Source organism: Macaca mulatta, chromosome 11 (assembly GCF_049350105.2).
Source record: "Macaca mulatta isolate MMU2019108-1 chromosome 11, T2T-MMU8v2.0, whole genome shotgun sequence".
NCBI lineage: Eukaryota > Metazoa > Chordata > Mammalia > Primates > Cercopithecidae > Macaca > Macaca mulatta.
In genome coordinates this window covers 121,589,562-121,602,153 of record NC_133416.1, presented here as the reverse complement: position 1 = coordinate 121,602,153, position 12,592 = coordinate 121,589,562, and positions in this window count along the sequence as shown.

The following is a 12,592-nucleotide window of genomic DNA, read 5'->3' as shown; positions in this document are numbered from 1 at the left end:
GAGAGACAGAGAGAAAGAGAGAGAGAGAGAGATCTGGTGTCTCTCCCTCTTTCTATAAGACTAGGAAACCCCCTTATGAACTCACTTGACCTTTATTACCTCCTTAAGGCTCCATCTTCTACTACAGTCGTATTGAGGGTTGGGGCTTCAACATATGAATTTTTGGCAGTGGGGGCTGGGCAAAATTCACTCTGTAACTGGCAGGCTGTGACTCTCAGTTATGGTTGAAGCTGCTGTCCACAGGCAGAATGTCTTCTTTCTCTTTAGGGAAGCCTCAGCTCTGCTTTTTAAGACCCCACACAAACTCTCCCATCTAAGGTCCTTCCTGTTGCAGGCAAATTCTGAGCTCAGCTGTGATGTGAACTCTCAACCCCCATCTGATGAAGTGGGGCAGACACTTAGTGGACATCTCATGCTGGAGAACAATTCACTTAGCCTTTGCTTTATGTTACAACTCTGAAACCACTGGGAGAGGAGCCCCTGTTTTTATCCCCGAGGTCTGAGGCCCCTGAAAATGTCAGATATTATTCTTCTACAGAGTTTTGAGAAGGGGAACCTGAAGCCTGAGTATCTCCAAAGTGGAGTCAGTGACTTGCTCAAGGTCATAGGGCTGTTTAGTGGCAGAGATGGGGCAAAATCCTGGGCAAAATTGTACTTGTTCTGGAACCCTTGTGTGACTGCCATTAGGTGACTTGTGACCTCCCTGAATCCATTTCTTCTTCTTTTGGAGATGCCACCCCAATTGTTTTTGGTGGGAGGCATTTATCTTTCTCTCTTTATGACTGATCTTGGCAAGTATGCAGATGTTGTCAGTGCCTGGCACTATCTCCTGGGCCCATCCTCCAGGTCGCCTGCAGCTTCGGTGTGTAGTTCTCATGTAGGCCAACAACTTCCTACCTCCCGCATCAGTATCTCTCTGCCTGAGGTCTTTCTCTGGCCACAGATGTGTAGTTGGCCTGTGTATGGGTCAAGCTATAAGTGCCAGGGAATTAAGGCCTCCTAGAATGTCCCCTAAGCAATGAGAGATGGGGGTTGGTATGTAAATATCCAAGTCTTCTGTCTCCTTGGTGGGACAATTTTGAGCATGTTCCACATGCTTTCAGAGGATCTCCAGCAGGGATCAGTTGCCAGCAAGCCCCAGTTGCCCACAGAGGTGACCTACGCATTAGCACATTACTACTTTAACACATTGGCTCCCTTCCCTTCCTCGTCTTGTTTCCTACCCACCTTACCCAAATAAAATGCTGCATCCAAATCCTCATCTCAGGGTATGCTTTACTAAGAAAGTAAAGCTGTTAACCAAAGAGCTTTCTCCTTCTTAGACAAGGGGCTGGGAGTAGTTGACTCATGGACACTTATAGACTTTCTTTCCCAGAGAGAGAATCTTGAGTGGAGAAATAAACAGACCAAAACTACTGGTGCTCATTTAGTCCCTAACAAAACTCTTTTTAGTTCCTTTGATCCAGATCCCCAAGATTGCCCTTTATTATGATTATCTTTGAGTTTCCTTTCAAATCTTCCATTCACAGTTTTACAGCTTGTGCACAGCACAATCCTAAGGGTAAGTCACTCACATTGATACTCCATCTCAATGGTGCCTCTTGGAGTTATGCAGTGCACAACTCACCCAACTGTTTGTGTGGTTCTGTGTGATGATATTTTCAATACATTTTTTTCTTTCAGGTTGTACTATAGCTGATAAAAACTTTGATATGAAAATAACTTCAAGATCTTCTGTCCCAGCGCTCTGCCTTTTGTAAGTTGATGTCTAAGCCATGGGCATGAGATAGTTGTGGCGTGGTTGCATCCTGCTGAAATACAATTCAGGTATTCTACAGGTTAAAGTTTGTCCCTAAAACAAGAGTTCTAATGAGAAAAATTCAGTTATTGCAAGGAAAAATTGGGGTAGAAGACTTGACTTTGCTTTCTCAATACCAATTGTATAATGGAGTTGAGACTTATTTTCTTGCTACTTTTATACACTTGAAATAAGCAGCCAGAAACCTATCTATTATCAGTGGACTTTTCTAGCTCTTTCTGCTACCTGCCTCCTTGCTCTAGAGAAACATACAATTGAAGAGAGAAAAGAGAGAGAGAGAGATAAAGGAACTCAATGAAAGCTTTTACATCGCTCTAATTTCTGAAACATAAAAGCTATTCTTTTAGAGCAAATCCATTTTTTCCCAGCGGCATTACGGATAGAGAAATTCCTAGGAAAATAATTTGTCAAGTCCCGACTGATCAAAGATACATATGAAAGAACCCCACTTTTTTTTTCTTCCCAAGGAAAAAACCAGCCCCCATCTAAGCTCAGAATGAATTGGCAATTCATTTACCGACTGTCAGATAAAGTAGCACAATCCCCATCACATCTTTAGCAGGGACAGGACCAGAAGGAAGCAATTCTGTGCCCACCGAGTGTACAAGCTGGGGGTATGTTAGTGATTAAGGGATCCTGGCCTGGGGGAGGCAGAGAGATATGACTCAGATTCGCCATTGCACCATAAATCTCCCTCTTTTATTCAAAATGTGTGTTTTATAGTCGTTTCCTGGCCAATTGCTGCCTTGAATAAATATATAACATATCTGGACTTAGCTTTTAGGCCCAGAGCTGGGGTTTGTCTTGAGGGCCAAGTATTCTTGATATTTCCAAGAGCAAGCAAGGAACAAATAATGAGGCACCCTTTTCTTCCTGACTCACCAGCCACATCCTACATCAAAAATAAAAATAGCAGTCAGTGCTAATTGGGCCAAGAGAGACAAAGCAAGACCTGGCCATTGGAGCTAACTTCTTGTGTTCTGCAAACAGGTTGCTACTCCCACCTGCTCACTCAACACCCCTCCACTAGGCACACCCCAAAGAGGCTGAAACCTCTGGGCATCATTGACTGTATTTGGTTAGATCTACTAACTCAGACATTTGGCCCAAAGATCTTGGCTTGAAGGATCAAAGCCTTACAAAAATAGGTTTTTAGGAGATTTCCATTAGTTCTTGAAACACCAAAGCCCGAGTTTCCATCCCATTGCACTGAGGCTGCCCCTTTCAGAGGTGGGGAAGGGAGAAGACCAATGACTTCATTCAATCTTTCCTTCCCTTTGCCATCAACTACAATGGGGTGCAGAGCAGAAGACCCAGAGTGCTCCCAAAGCCCTGTTTATTGCGGGCTGATTACGTGCTAAGCATTTTATAAGATTATCATGCATAGGTCTCAAAATTGCCCTTGAGCTTTTTGGAAGTCAGAGCCAGAAGGGAGACCTACTGAGTTAAAGGATTCCCAATATAGCCCCGTGAGGTGTGCAGGAAAATATTCTTATCCCTGTTTTATGGATGAGGAAATGGAAGCTTAGAGGGTTGTCACTTACCTAAGGTCTCATTCCTGGGATAGACAAACACTTCCACTTTCTTCATCCACCATGCTAGGTGCATTTTGTAATGTGCCAAACTACAAAGCCAAACAACCCCAATCCCTGCCCTCGAGGAGATCTCAGTCCAGTGTGACATGGACTGCTTTGTTCTTGCATTCATGAGCATTAGCTCAGTGCTGGGCCAGAAGTGGGTGCTCAGAAACGTTCTGCCTCGTTTCTCTCAGGCTGGCTGATCTAAGTTGGAGAGAATGCTAATTTTGATGAATATGAAGGGGTTGCTGAATACTCTCTTATTTTCTGGCAAAAGTGGCGTTTCAGAACACTTGGTGGTCAGGGGAGATGTTCTGCAGAGGAGAGGGGCAAATCTGGAGTAGCCTTCATGTTACAACACCAGGTCAGGCCCTTGGTGTGAAGTAAGGCTCAAAGGATAAGAACGAAGGTGTATGAGGTGACTACCTGGGCAGAGCTAATCAGACGGCCTGGAATTGAACCCCACCTCTGCCACTATTCAGTGATGTCAGATCTGGTAAACTTCAATTTCCTATGCTCCACTTTCTTCACTTGCAAAATATTGATAAGAGGCTGTTTGTGAATTAAATGAGTGAAGGCACCAGGAAGGAACTATTTGTTCAGTGCCAAGCACATTACAAATACTCAGAAAATGGCACTGGTCACAGCTGTTGTCTACCTTTTGCCTGTTTCCATAAAGAATTTGAGGCTGCTTGCAAAACTACATGCCACCCACAAAGACAACAATGTACAAAATAGTGATAAAGCCAAGAGTAACGAGCACCTATCACTGAGTTCCATTTGGTCTTGTGTGGCATTATTTTTCAAAAGGGCCACAGCAATATTTTTACACTCCTTCTCCTTCAGAACCTCGATGTGTCTATCAAGGGGTGGAATGTGATTCTTCACTTTATTATGGGTTGGATCCAGCAGCTTACTTCTGACAGATAGGATGTACCAGGGGGTTAATGTTACCCAGCACTAAGAACTGAGATAAAAATAGACCAGGCACTAGGTTGGGGAAAATGGGGGTTACCTCCTCAGTCTGCAACCCTTCTGAAGCTAAGTCATAAAAAGGTGGTACAACTTCCACCTAATTTCCCCCATTGGATCACTTGCTCTTGGAAACCCAGCCACCATGCTATGAGGAAGCCCAAACTAGCCCACAGGGAGAGACCACAGGAGAGGCCTACGTGGCAAGGATTTGACACCCCCAGCCTAAACCCAGCATCCACCATCAGCCATGTGAGTGAAAAGCCTTCCGATTATTCCACCCTCAACTCTCAGCATCATGGTCCAGAGACAAGTAGCCCCTGCTATGCCCTGTCTAAATCGCCAACCTCAGAATCCAAAGGCATAATAAATGGTCATTTTACACCACGAAGTTTTAGGGTATTTTACTTCTTAGCCTTCAGAACTGGAACATTCTGTGTAGTTAACAGAAATATATTTGGCTCTGAGCTTCCTAGCTGCCAAAACAAGTTGAGAATTATAGTCAGCTATAAGAGCTCGTGAGTTCGTAAAAGACAAACAAATTGAGATGTTTGCAAAAAACCAGGAGCAAGGTCTCCCTTGGGTTCTTGTAAAGATGTTGCAGTGCTGCATAATTTTTTGATGATGTTCTTCATGACACCATCATGGTAAACCCAATGGCAAATATTATAGGACTGTTTCTCCTGGGTTCCCTAGATGTGCTACAAAATCCCAAGACAGAATTTGGGGACATGTAGTGTTTTGGAGGACAAAATGATAAGGGCTGGCTATCAAGGTGTGATGGTTAATACTGAATGTCAACTTGATTGGATTGAAGAATGCAAAGTTTTGTTCCTGGGTGTGTCTGTGAGGTGTTGCCAAAGGAGACTGACATTTGAGACAGCGTACTGGGAGGGGTAAGCCGAACCTCAATCTGGGTGGGCACCATCTAATCAGCTGCCCATGTGGCTAGGATGAAAGGAGGCAGAGGAACGTGGAGAGACTAGACTGGCTAAGTCTTCTGATCTTCATCTTTCTCCCGTGCTGGACGCTTCCTGCCCTTGAACATCAGACTCCGAGTTCCTCAGCTTTTGGACTCTTGGACTTACACCAGTGGTTTGCCAGGAGCTCTTGGGCCTTTGGCCACAAACTGAAGGCTACACTGTTGGCTTCCCTGCTTTTCAGGTTTTGTGACTTGGGCTGGCTTTCTTGTTCCTCAGCTTGCAGATGGCCTATTGTGGGACTTCACCTTGTGATCATGTGAGTCAGTACTCCTTAATAAACTCCTTTTCATATTTACATCTATCCTATTAGTTTGGTCTCTCTAGAGAACCCTGATTAATATACAAGGTCTCTGCAGGTCTTTTTTATAAGGCTTAAATTATTTTTATTGATTAAAACATTTTTAAAATTAATTTTTAACTTTTAGGTTTAGGGGCACATGTACAAGTTTGTTATATAGGTAAACTCGTATCATGGGGCTTTGTTGTACAGATTATTTTGTCACCCAGGTACCAAGCTCTTAGTGTCCAATAGTTATTTTTTTCTTCTCCTCTCCTTCTCCTTCTACCTTCCCCTGCCCCAGTGTCTGTTGTTCCCCTCTTTGTGGCCATGAGTTCTCATCTTTTAGCTCCCACTTATAAGGAATAGCATGTGGTATTTGGTATTTGGTTTTCTGCTCCTTCCGCAGGGGTTTTTTTTTTTTTAATGGAGTCTAGCTCTACAGCCAGGCTGGAGTTCAGCTGCATGATCTCAGCTCACTGCAACCTCCACCTCCCAGGTTCAAGCGATTCTCCTGCCTCAGCCTCCTGAGTAGGTGGGATTACAGGCATGTGCTGCCATGCTCAGCTAATTTTTTGTATTTTTAGTAGAGACAGGGTCTTACCATGTTGGCCAGGATGGTCTCGATTCCTGACCTCATGATCTACCCACCTCGGCCTCCCGAAGTGTTGGGATTATAGGTGTGAGCCACCACGCCTGGCCTGCAGGTCTTTTAATCTAGGCGAGCATTAATAGAAATTGATCAGCAATTGTGTCCAGGCCTTTATCACCTGTACTCAGAGAAGAGCCTGTCACAAAGGTGATTTGCAAGCAATGTTTGTTGAATGAATAAAGAATGAATGGCTAAACGTCATTAAAGAAAAAAATCATTCATCAATGGAATAGAAGAGGAAACCCAGAAATAAAGCGGCATACCTACAGCCATTTGATCTTTGACAAGGCAAAAAAACAACAACAACAACAACAACAACAAAAACAACAACAAAAAAAACAAGCAATGGGGCTGGGTGCAGTGGCTCATACCTGTAATCCCAGCACTTTGGGAGGCCAAGGTGGGCAAATCACCTAAGTTCAGGAGTTCGAGACTATCCTGGCCAACATGGCAAAATCCCCTCTCTACTAAAAATACAAAAATTAGCCAGGTGCGGTGGTGGGCACCTGTAATCTCAGTTACTCAGGAGGCTGAGGCAGGAGAATTGCTTGAACCTGGGAGGTGGAGGTTGCAGTGAGCTCAGATCCTGCCACTATACTCCAGCCTGGGTGACAGAGCAAGACTCCATCTCAAAAAAAATAAAACAAACAAACAAAGAAAAAAGCAAAAAAACGAGCAATGGAAAAAGGACTTCTTATTCAATAAATGATGCTGGGATAACTGGCTACCCACGTGCAGAAGATTGAAGCTGTACCACTACCTTTCACTGTATACAAAAATTAACTCATGATGGATTAAAGATTTGAAGGTAAGACCTCAAACTATAAAAATCCCAGAAGACAACCTAGGAAATGCTCTTCTTGACACTGACCTTGGCCAGTAATTTTTGGCCATGTCCTCCAAAAGCAATTGCAGTAGAAACAAAAATTGACAAATAGGACCTCATTAAACTAAAGAGCTTCTGCACAGCAAAAGAAACTATCAATAGAGCACACAGATAGCCTACAGAATGGGAGAAAATATTCACAAAGTATGCATCTGACAAAGGCCTAATATCCAGAATCTATAAGAAACTTAAATCAATAAGCAAAAAACGACCCCATTAAAAAATGGGCAAAGGACATGAACAGACACTTCTCAAAAGAAGACATACACACGGCCAACAAACATATGAAAACATGCTCATCATCTCTCATCATCAGAGGAATGAAAGTCAAAACCACAATGAGATACTATCTCACACCAGTCAGAATAGCTACTATTAAAAAGTCAAAAAGCAACAGATGCTGGTGAGGCTGTGGAAAAAGGGAACGCTTATACACTGTTGGTGGGAATGTAGATTAGTCCAGCCACTGTGGAAAGCTGTCTGGAGATTTCTCAAAGAGCTTAAAATAGAGTTACCATTTGACCCAGCAATGCCATTACTGGGTAAATACCTAAAGGAAAATAAATCATTTTACCAAAAGACTCCTGCACTCATTTTCATCACAGAGCTATTCACCATAGCAAAGACATGGTATTAACCCAGGTGTCCATCAGTGGTAGATAGGATCAAGAAAATGCAGTGCATATACACCATGGAATACTATGCAGCCATGAAAAGAATAAAATCATGTCCTTTGCAGTAACATGGATGCTGTTGGGGGCCATAATCCCAAATGAATTAATACAGCAACAGAAAACCAAATACCACATGTCTAACTTTTAAGAGGGGGCTAAACATTGAGCATACATGGATATAAACATGGGAATAATAGGCACAGTAGACTACTAGAGAGGGGAGGGAAGGAGGGAGGGAAGCATGGGTTGAAAAACTACCTACTGGGTGCTGTGCTTACTACCTGTGTGACGGGATCCGTACCATCAGCATCATGCAATATTCTCATGTAACAATCTTGAACATGTACCCCATATCTAAAACAGAAGTTGAAATTTAAAAAAATCATTCATGATGATTGTTCAAGATGGCAAGGCAGCCTGTTCAAGGTGGGGGAATGGTCACAATAGGTGCAGGGACCAGTGAGATGGAATTTTGCAGTGGGGGAGAGAGATTGGGCTCAACTCTGAATACAGCACAAGCAAGTGGGAATTTATAGCCAGGAAGCGGGGTTGGGGGTCAGTGGATAGAATATTACTGAAAGGAAGCATTAGGGCTCAGGCCAATTCTGGCTAAACTGACCTAACAGGAGTCTTGCTGAAGACAGGCCAGGGTGGTCAGACATCGCCTGGGGAGTGGTGGAGGGTGACGAACCTGGTCACAAATGGAGCAGGATCAGATATGGAGAGTGATCAGATATGGAGTTTGAAGATACAGGCTAACCTGACTTAGCAGGGCTCTTGCTAAGGTTGGATTTTACAAGGAAGTACACAGATGGGCCCAAGAAAAGATTCAGAAACCGACTAAAAGTCTGGTCAAGCCAATGATCTTTGTAAACATCACTTCAGAGCAATCATTCACGGCATGATTTCTCATCACAGAGGAGATGCAAGAAATATCCTTGTTAGAGGCCAGAAGTCAGCTTTGGAATTTATTTTATTTTTATTTTCACTTTTTTGAGGCAGATTCTCGCTTCATCACCCAGGCTGGAGTGGTGCAGTGGTGCGATCTCGACTCACTGCAACCTCTGCCTTCCTGGTTCAAGCGATTCTCCTGCCTCAGTCTCCCAAGTAGCTGGGATGATAGGTGCCTGCCACCATGCCTGGCTAATTTTTTCTGTTTTTAGTAGAGACGGGTTTTTGCCATGTTGGCCAGGCTGGTCTCAAACTCCTGACCTCCAGTGATGCACCAGCCTCAGCCTCCCAAAGTGCTGGGATTACAGGTGTGAGCCACCACACCCCACCAGTTTTGGAATTTAGAGAAGTCCAAGTCCTAATCCTACCCAACACTTCTGATTAGCTCTGTGAACCCAGTCAAGATATTTAACTTCTCTGGGTCTCAGTGTCTGAGACAGGGAGAATACTGAGACCTATTTCATCACATAAAGGATTTTTAAAGGATAATCATATCTATTTCATAGTATAGTAAGAATCACGGTGAACACGGTGCCTTTTGAAGGACCCTTTAAAGGCAGGAGAGCTGAGGTTGGTTTGGCCTTTCCCTTCTGCTCACTCTCTCTATCCTGGGGCTCACACTCTCTCCCGGCCACTTGAGAAAGACAAGTTGCAGTTTCAAGTGGTTCCATTCCCCTGGGAATGGGGCCCCAGGTAGGGAGCCAGCACCAGACCATCTTTCCAGCACTCAGCGTTGAGCTAAAAACAGGCCAGGCCCAGGGTGGAGGAGGGGAGGGGTGACCTCAGTCTGCAAGGCGTCCCTGCTCTTTGGGGAAGTGGGCCAGTCAGGGTGCCCTGTCCTGGAGGCCCCACTTCCTCCCCTCCCCCAGCATCCCCAGGTCAGGCCTCCTCCCTCCAAGAGAGAACTGTAAGTACTTTAGACAACAGGCCGATAGTGTCAGGAGAGATGGATGGGCCAGGGGGCTTATCTTGCTTAAAGAGACACGACTGGCTGGGCCTGTTGCTTCTCCCCCTTCTCTTCCTGCCCAGCCTGTGAATTTGATTTTCTTTTCAACACACGCACACACGTGCACATAAACACACACAGAGTCCCTGGGAAGCCTCTTTCTGTCTCTCAATACAGCTTACCTCATCTTCCTCCTTCTTGTCCACTATTTTCATTACGCATAAAATGAGAACAACCAGGACAGAGGCAGTGACCTTAATGAGACTGAGAGTAGATTCTGGAAATTCGAGGTAGGGGCAGGACGAGGGAAGTATCCACCCCTCCCCTTCAGCCGGAATTACTTTGTAAAAAAGGAGGGGAGAGAGAGAGAGAGAGAGAGAGAGAGAGAGAGAGAGAGAGAGAAAGGAAGGAAGGAAGGAAGGAAGGGAAAGAAAAGAAAGGAAAGAAAAAAACAAAAGAAAAGAAAGAAAGAAAAGAAAGAGAGAAAGGAAGGAAGGAAGGAAGGAAGGAAGGAAGGAAGGAAAAGAAAGAAAGGAGAAAAAGTGCATGTCCCATATAATCCAGTAACTTCCCTTTTGGGTTCCTCCCCAGAGCAGTCATTCTCAACCAGGGGTGACTTTGCCCTCCCCGCCCCTGCCACAGATATGTCTGGAGACATTTTTGATGGTCATGATGTGTGCGTGCATGGGTACTCCTGGCATTGGGTGGGTAGAGACCAGGGATGGCGCTCAACACCCTACAATGCACAAGACAGGCCCTCATCACAAAGAATTATCTGGCTCCAAATATCAATAGTGTTGAGGTTCAAAAACCTTCCCTAGAGAAATACCAGCACAGATGCACAGGGAAGAATGAAAACGAGATGCCCAGAAAGGCTTTTTTTCCCCCTCCTAATAGCAAAGACTTGGAAACAGTTTGAATATGTATTAACAGGGGACTGGTATGGGACTGGCTAAATGAATAAGCTTTGACCCTTGCTGCACATTAAAATCACTGAAGGACTGTAGCACACTGATGCCCAGGCCTGAACTTTGGAGTTCTGATTCAACTCTGCCAGGGACGGGCCTTGGCATTCATATTTTATAAAGGACTCCTCCCTCCCTTACATAAACACACACCCCTCAGTAATTAATATGCAGCTAGGGTTGAATAAACTAGGATTTATCTACCCTTAGGGATGCTATGCCTTAGTAAAAAAGAATGAGGTTGTTCTGTATAGACCTATACGGCATCATTGAACAAAAGAAACCAGGTGTAGCATCACATGTTCAAGATAGTGCTATTAAAAAAGAAAGAAAAACAAAGCAAATCAACATACTCCAACTGAAAAATCTACATATTAATATATACACACGCCAAATAAGCCTATCTATTGAATGAGGTACAGAGAAAGTCGAGCATAAAATAAGTTCTGGAAAGAGACATATATTCCAAAATGCTATCAATGGTTACTTCTTGGGAGACAATGAAGAGACCAAGGTGGGGTGGGGCCCATGTACCCTTATCTGTAGAGTTAAGCAAGAAGAACCTATTCATGTATTAAATGTATAATTATACTTAATGACAGGCCAGGCACAGTGGCTCACACCTGTAATCCCAGCACTTTGGGAGGCCGAAGGGGAGGGAAGGTTTGAGCCCAGGAGCTCAAGATCAGCCTAGGTAACACAGCAAAACCCCATTTCTACAATATATATATACACACACACATATATATATATATATATATATATATATATATATATATATATATAAAAATTAGCCAGGCATGGTGGCACATGCCTATAGTCCCAGCTACTTGGGAGGCTAAGGCAGGAGGGTCGATTGGGCCCAGGAGGTCTAGGTTGCAGAGAGCCATGAATGATCACACCACTGCACTCAAGCCTGGGCAACAGAGCAAAACCCTGTCTGAAAAAAACAAACACAAACAAACAAAAAACTTAACAACAATAGGAAAACAGGAGGAAATTGGGGATGTAGTACCTAAGGCTGTCAAAATCCAATGAGATTGGGGAATTCTAAGGGTTCCAGGCCTTTCTCAACCAAGTAGCACAAGCCCAGGCTTGCTCCTGAGTTTAATATCTGAAAGCAGTGACTTCTCACTTGTCCCCCCACTTCCAACTTCTAGCTTTATGGCCACCCTGAAGCCATGTCTGCCCTGCATGATGGATAACTAATTGGAGCAGAGCTGAAATCCTTTCCTTTTATTAATAAGTGTCATGTTCAGGGAGCTTAAATGGCCAGATTTCTCTCTCTCTCTCTCTCTCTTTCTCTCTCTCTCTCTTTCTTCCTTCCAAGAAGACTGCTGTCAGTGATCAAAGCTGCTCTGCATCTCTGGCTGGTGTGGTGGGATGCAAAGGGGGCTGGGGAGGTTGTCCCATGGCCAGGCAGCTGAAGATCCCCACCTGGATTCAAAAAGGAAGGGGGAAGGCTCAAAGCAGATAGCAATATTGGGAGTCCACATGGCTTGGGGAGGAATCATTTCACTTTCAGGCACTGAGTCAATCCCCATTTATTGCAGAACTACTATGCACCAAGTCCTGTTCCTATAATGGGAATAAAGAAACAAAAAGGCACAATTATCTCTGCCTTGAGTGAGAGAAATAAACAATCACTTATCTATTCAACAAGTTTTTTGTGTGTGTGTACCTACTATGTGCCAGCATTTGTTAGGTACTGGGAATGTGAAGGTAACAATAATAATAATACTAATTATTATTTCAAATACATATATAACACATATTATATGAGGTGCTATGTGAAGCTTTTAATATACATTTAACTCATCTAATCCTTATAATAATCTTATGAAGTAGATTTTATTCTTACCTTTATACAGATGAGGAAAGTAAGGCACA